Here is a 7,987-nt window from a genome sequence, read left to right as displayed (position 1 = left end):
GGATGTTCTGCCTCCCACCAAATATAAACAGAATTTTTGTAAAATATTGAAGTTCTTCTGCTCAAAACAGTTAATTAAACTGCATAAGCACCAGTTAAAAAATTATACAAGTTCTATAATTGAATATCCCCCTCCAAAAAAAGAATGAAAAAACAAATCGGCAGTCCCCTACCTCAAAAAAAAAAAAAAAAAGTGACTATAAAATGAGTGCATTTCTTCATATCTTGGAAACTACTTGTTTCTTGAAATTTGAAACGTTAGCGGTAATTTTAAAGAATTTTCTGAGGGTGGAAAAAAGTCCCCCACCTCCGGAAAAAAATCGTGCCCACAAAGTGGGTGCTCATTTTACGTTAAATTAATACACAAAAGTGCTCCCCCACTTTTTTAAAACTAATATTTTTTCATATCTTGGAAACTACTTGTTTGCCGTAATTTTAAATGTTATTTCTGTTTTCAGCGACCCAGAAAATTTATAAGAGTGGTAATTTTAAAGGAATTTTCGAGGGTGGAGTAATTCTTCACATTTACCTAAAATAATGTTTACAGGAACATTACAAAAAAAGCCCCTAAAATCCGTATTAATGAATTCGATATAACTCAAAGAAAAATGAATTTCTCGAACTACCGATATTACTATCGAATTAAGCATTGTTTATTTAGCATTTTCACACCAAAAACTTATAATTGCAAAAAATATTTCTACTTTTTCTTTTTAAATTACAAATTTCGCATAATTTTTATATGCAAGATTTTAATAATTTCCTTGCTTACAAGAATGTAAACCTTTCGGCGTAACATATTTGTTATATAATATTGAACAATAATTAAAAAGAATTAATTTAAAAACAAGAACATAGAAAAATAATTAAATTAAAAATGAAAAATTTTATACAAACGTTCAGAATAGGAATGTACGGATGCGCGTCTGGGGGGAAAAAATTATCACACCCACCCCTTCCTTCGTTTTAATTACACGACGTCATTTTCATAGTCTTTCGACTGGCTGAAATTTTGGGCCTCCCTCCATATATTTCGTGTTTAGAAAAACTTTAGTTTTTTGCGTTTTGCGAACGGCAGAATCACTCAGTTTTGGGTTAATTAATTTATGTTTTGTACAAGCAAGGTGGTTTTTTTTTTATTCAATATCTTAGGACTTTACTAATTATCTTTGAAAGTAGACCCCGAAAACTAATATTTATCTTTTAAAGGATTTTTGGCCCTCTTGTACTTTAGGCAACTGGAAATTATGAAGATAGAAAAGGAACAGCAGTCGTCTGACACCGGTTGAAAGAATGCAATTTGATTGGATAGAGAAATTATGACGTCATTACTATGAAATATTGATAAAAATTGAAATTGTTGGAAAAGAATTTAATAACTAAGTATTTAATAATTAATAGTATTTTTAGAATTAAAAAAAATTTTTTAAGTTCAGATAGAATTTAAGAATTGAAAATATTGTAAAAGAATTTAATAAGCATTTAATAATAGTATGAAAATAATTAATGTAGAGGCATTTTTAAAAGTTAGTCATTTAAGTGACAATTCGATCGCTGATTTATAGTGAACTATTTTACTTTTATTTTAAATTTAAAAAACGTTAATTAGTTCTCCAGTTAAAAGAATTTCTTAAAGTTCAGATAGAATTTAAGAATTTAAAGTATTGTAAATAAGTATTTAATAATAAAAAAATAATTAATGTAGAAGCAATTCGATCGCTGACTTATAGTGAACTATTTTACTTTTATTTTAAACTATATTTTATATTAAATTAAATATTTCCGCGTATAATAATATATATCAGCGAACAATATCAGTTAATTATCTTTGGTTGGTTAAAAAAAACTGTTTTATACTAAATAAAAAAGTACTTTTTTATCATGCATGTATTTATTTCTAAAACTATCATTTATCAAAAAAAAAATGTTTTCTAATACTGTCAATTTCAATATCGTATCTTTTTATCGTTTCTAATTAATTAAAATTACGCGTAAAAAATTGTTTAAGAAATTGTTTATTTATAAAATAACGTCATAATTTCTCTATCCAATCAATGGCATTCTTTCAACCGGTGTCAGACGACTGCTGTCCCTTTTCTTTCCTAATTTCCAGTTGCCTAAAGTGCAAGAGGGTCGGATTTTTACAATGAATTTATTTAACTTCAAAATTTACCTGAATTGAGTAGCTCGCTGTGAAAACATTTTTCATAACTTTTTTCTTTTTTTTTCCACGTGTACAAATATTTTTTCCCTTTTGGAAATTAAGTTTAGTCCTTAATCGTTCAAATACAATTAAAAAGTAGTCGGAAACCTACAAAAAAAAAAAAAAAAAAAAAAAAAAATTATGATAAATCTCTATCGTTTGTCCGCCCATTTTTGCTCATACCTAATAATATACATGTTTTGAAACACGACGCAAATCATAAATCTATTTATAAGATTTATTCATAAGTACAAATAGGGGTACTCATGCAGAGAGTGATCCGTGCTGAAATAATAACGTTATTATTTTAAAAAGCCATTATTAACATGGGTAGGGGAAGGTGTTTTGTACCTATTCTGTACTTTAACCTTACAATTGAATAATAATAATAATAATAATAATAATAATAAACATCATAAAACTTTAATTAAACGTGAGAATACGATCTAAAAAGTAGCGCGGATCACTCTCTGCATTAGCAACCAAATAGGTTTGGTGATAGAAATTCAGACCGAAGATTTCAATGTTCCGATGTCCGGCCATGTCATCCACTTTATTTACTGGGGATTTAATATTATCCATTAAAGTAGATACTATTGTTGTTACTTCAAAATGAAACAAATTTCACAATGTATTTATTGCGTTTAAAAAATAGTAAATCACGACAAAATTTCTTTATATATAAAAAAGGTAAACGAATTAAAGAAACACTATACTTACTTTTAACCTTCTTTTGCTTAGCTTGGGTGTTTTACTATAGCGGGCAGAATTGAAGGAATCTCTTCCCTAACCGGCGCATGCGCATCTTCTCACGCACGCCTGTCTATTTCTATTGCAGCAATGCAGCATTATTCTTACTACCTGTAATTCTTACTATTGTTCTTCTTCTTATTATTATTATTAGTTCTTATTATTGTAATTAAAAAACATACAAACAAAAAAGCAGATTAGTGTTTACTACTTTATCGTTGGCATACGTATTAGTCGATCATAGCTGCTGAGGTGAGCCGTGATCGTCGTAAATAAATAGATTCCGGCCTGTTCACCGAAAAATTACGTCATGCCTGTGGTTGAAGAAACGCAAGACCTAATAGTCAGACTATCGATAATGAAAGATTTTTATAAATCTTTTTTACAGATTTTTAGCTACTACAAACATAGTTTTGACTATCTTTCTAGTCTGTTCTTTTTATAGAAGTCGACCTTTCATCAAATTTTATTATTTTTTTTATAAATATAAAAAATGCATTTATTTATTTTTTTTTTTAATTATTTCCCTTAATCTTAAAACCATGACTTTGTATTAAAACAAACTAATAACACATTTACATTTTTACTAATAAAAAATACGTTAATGTTTTTTCATATAAAAACTTGTTTTCTTTCAAGTACAAACCATATTAGTTGGCAAATTATACGGATTTGCATGTATATAAGTCATCATCATCGGCGGTCACTCGTGTCCGAGTAAGACTGTCCTCCGTTGTGGCTTCTGTGGGTCCTCAGGTGAGCATAGAGCCCAATCCTAGACCCAATTTGTCTTGTGCAATTTGGGCAGATAAAGGTAGTGATGGTAGGGTGGGGTTGGGTGTGTCTGGTTAATAATCTGTCCTTTCTGTGCTTGCGTTTATCCTCAGCAGCTTGATTTAGGTCACTACTATAAAGTGCAGCACCTTTGTGGACAGCGCTCCTCCATGCCAACCTGCTCCCAGCCACGTCCTCCCATGTCTCAAGGTCCATGTGAAACCGCTTTAGATTTGCTTTGATGTTGTCCTTATACCGCATCTTTTGGCCACCCTGGGCACGCTTTCCCTCAACAAGCTGAGAGTAGAAAATCTGTTTTGGGAGGCGGAGATCCGGCATTTGGACAACATGACCAGTCCATCCGAGCTGGCGTTGAGCAACAGTAGCGGTGATAGTGGGAATGTCAGCCTCACTCAGGACGCTGGTGTTGGTGCGTCGGTCCTTCCAACTAATTCTGAGGATTTTTCGGAGGCATCTTTGGTGGTACGTCTCCAGGGTTTTTACGTGCCTCCTGTATGTGGTCCAGGTCTCCGATCCATAGAGAAGAGTGGGCAGCAAGACAGCTTTATATACCATGATTTTGGTCTTTGCCAGAAGGTCACGGTTCTCAAATACTCTCTTCCTTAGCCTTGAGAAAGCCCCACTGGCACAGCTGAGACGGTGTTGTATTTCATTATCTATGTTGGCTTTTGGTGATAGGATGCTGCCTAGGTATGGGAAGTGGTCCACATTTTCCAGTCTAGCGTTGTCGATGGAGATGTTTGGGGGTGAGACTGGAGTACTGTTTGGCGGTGATTGATGGAGGATTTGGGTTTTTTTTATATTAATTGTTAGTCCTAGCTGTTTGTACGCCCTCGTGAAGGCAACCAGTGTACACTGTAGGTCCTCTTCTGAGAGGGCTACAAGGGCGTTATCGTCTGCATACTGTAGCTCCATAATGGATATGGTGTTTGTTCGACCTTTTGCCCTAAATCTGTTGATGTTAAAAAGTCGCTCGTCAGTTCTGTACATAATCCGAACTCCATGGGGAAGATGTTTGTCTGTGAGATGGAGGATAGCAGTAATGAAGATGGAGAACAGGGTTGGGGCAATGACACATCCCTGTTTCACTCCCGTGCCAACCCTGAAGGGCTCTGTTTCATCTCCACTACTACTGAGGACTGTAGCTGACATATTGTCATGTAGCAGTCTCAGTACCCGAATGTACCTCTCTGGGCATCCAAACCTTGCAAGAACCAGCCAAAGGGCTTGACGGTTCACAGAGTCAAAGGCTTTAGTAAGGTCTATAAAAGCCATGTATAATGGTAAATTTTGCTCCCTGCACTTTTCTTGGAGTTGACGAGCAGTGAAGATCATGTCCATCGTGCCTCTATTTGGTCGAAAACCACTTTGGGACTCGGGAAGGATGGTTTCTGCAAGGGGTGTAAGCCTGTTGGCCAAAACCCGAGCTAGGGCTTTCCCTGTGGTAAAGAGGAGAGAAATGCCCCGGTAGTTCCCACAGTTTGCCTTGTCTCCCTTCTTAAAGATGGAGACAACTAGGGCATCTCTAAGTTGTGCAGGGATTTTCTCTTGTTCCCATATTTTGAGCAGCAGGGCATGGATGTGTCTGAGAAGATCAGGCCCGCCTTTCTTCAGGATTTCTGCTGGGATCCCGTCAGAACCAGCCACCTTATTGTTTTTCATCTTCCTAATTGCATCCCGCACCTCTTCCAGACTGGGTGGTTCTCCCATGCTCTCAATTATGGGCTGTTGGGGGAATTTTTCAAGGGCCTCCATCTCTGGAGTGGTGTCCCTGTTCAGAAGATCCTCGTAATGCTCTTTTCATCTATTTGTTATTTCTCCCTTTCCTTTCAGCAGCGTGAGCCCATCCTTAGACCGAAGGGGGGTCAGAGAACGGTAGCTGGGGCCGTATACCACTTTTGTGGCTTCAAAGAATCTTCTGGTGTCCCCAGAGTCAGCAAACTGCTGGATCTCCTGAGCCTTCTTCATCCACCAGAGGTTCTTCAGCTTCCTGACTGTCGATTGGACAGCCGCTTTAGCCTTGGCATGGGCAGCTCTTTTAACCTTGCAATTGATGTTATTCTGCCAGGTGATAAAAGTTTGCCTCTTGGTGTCTATTAGCTGTTGGATTTCGGTATCGTTTTCATCGTACCAATCCTGATGTTTCCGCTTTTTCTGCCCTAGGATGCTTATACTGGAGTCCATGATGGCAGAAGATAGCTTGTCCCAGTGCTCTTCAGCGTCATGCGGATACTGCTTGGGCAGGTCCGCGCTAAGAGCCGCCTGGAGGTGTTGTTAGTAGGTGATATCGCCCAGCTGCTCGATGTTGAGCTTTGGTCGGCTCTGTCTTTTTTTCATCCTTTGCTTCCACATTAAATGGATAGACATGATGGAGCGAATAAGACGGTGGTCGGTCCAACAATTGTCTGTACTGGTCATTGCCCTGGTGTTCAGCACATCACAGCGGTCTTTGGCACGGACAATGACATAGTCAATGAGGTGCCTGATTTTACTTCGAGGGTGCATCCATGATGTTTTGAATGCGTTTTTTGTCGGAAAAGTGTGTTCGTGATGATCAGGTTATGTTCTGAGCCCTTTGTCAATAGGCGTGTACCATTTGAGTTAATGTTCCCAACTCCTTCTCTTCCAAGCGTTCCTCTCCAGTGCTGATGGTCTCGTCCCACTCTGGCATTGAAATCCCCAAGTAGGATTATCTTGTCCCCCTTGGGGGCCCCGGATAAAATGGTGTCAAGGTCAGCATAAAAGGTCTCCTTTATTTCATCATGTGCATCAAGTGTTAGAGCATACGCACTAATCACAGTGGCCATTTGGCTACCCGCAAGCATCAGGCGCATGGTCATTAGCCGTTCATTGATGCCAACAGGGGGCTCATTGAGGCGGCGGATGAGGCTGTTCTTTATAGCAAAGCCCACTACATGGATACGCGGCTCTTCTGCAGGCCTTCCTTTCCAAAAGAAGGTGTACCCGCCTTTCTCCTCCCTCAGCTGCCCGTCGTCAGCCAGTCGGGTTTCAGAGAGCGCAGCTATGTCAATCTGGAACCTCCTTAGCTCTCTTGAGATAATGGCAGTTCTTCTTTCGGGTCGATCACTTGTTTTGTTGTCCATGAGGGTCCTCACATTCCAGGTTCCAAAATATAGGCATAAGTTTTCTTTCCTTTTCCGACCGCGTGGTGGTGATCCCTCTGGATGCGGTAGTCCAGACGAGTTTTTTTGAGGCAGGCTATTTTTAGGGGTACCTTTTCTAACCCCCCTCCCCTACTGGGGTGAGCAGAGTGGATCCTAAACAGGGCTGCTCAGTCATGGATGCAGCTGCCGAAAAACTCTTTCTGCCTCGGTCCGTGAGGTTAGCGACTGAATCTGGCACCCACCGCCTATGTGCCAGGTTGCAGCTAGGAGCTGCCAAACTACACTGTCCTGCTCCCGTCACCACTTCCTGGTCGCCACAGGACTTTTTCTATCCGGGAATTAAGGGAGAGCTCTCTCTGCCTCAGTCTGGGAGCTTAATGACTAAAACTGTCACAAGACTTTTCCATCCATGATGTAGAGTAGGATGTGTTCCCTTTCGGGAGAACGCCTGCGCGTGATGTCTTTTAACGTGGGGAGACTGATGCGCCTGCAGCCACCACACGGCCCCTTGGCAGAGGAGGGCCTGATTCCAATGGCATGGAGAACCATGACGACTGGAGACTCTCTTCTGTTGCAGCCTTCATCCGCCTTCAGTGCCGTTGTGTCATTATTGTCATCATCCGCTGCATCAGCCGTTGAGGTCTTTTGGATCACCCTTTGTCTGGAACCTCCCCTTCAACCTTACCGCCATGGATCGCCACCTTGTCGTGGTGGAGAACCTTGTGTGTTCCGATGAACCTGAGAGCGATGCCGTCCGGAGCCTAGGCTCCTGGTAGGGTGTATATAAGTAATATATTACTTGTAACCAAACTCTGACAACTGTTTATCCGCCCTCTTTCTGCTACAAAAGAGGAAAAGTAGTTATTGTTGTAAGATGACAGTCAATAAAGTTGTTATTACACACATTCCTGTACTAAAACATGAACGTCATATGGAGGTGTTATGTTGCATATCTCTTCATATTTACATAAACAAAACACAAAATCAGCAGGACCAGTGATAGTGACAACAATGGTAGTGCTAAAACGAATCCCATTCGTCAGCACAAACTAAACGATCATACCAAACAGACACTGTTATGATATTAATAAGTGAGGAGGGTAAAGGATTTGTAG

Source organism: Euprymna scolopes, chromosome 6, assembly GCF_053919585.1.
Source record: "Euprymna scolopes isolate OS-2025 chromosome 6, ASM5391958v1, whole genome shotgun sequence".
NCBI classification, from domain to species: domain Eukaryota; kingdom Metazoa; phylum Mollusca; class Cephalopoda; order Sepiida; family Sepiolidae; genus Euprymna; species Euprymna scolopes.
Note: the sequence above shows the minus strand (reverse complement) of the source record.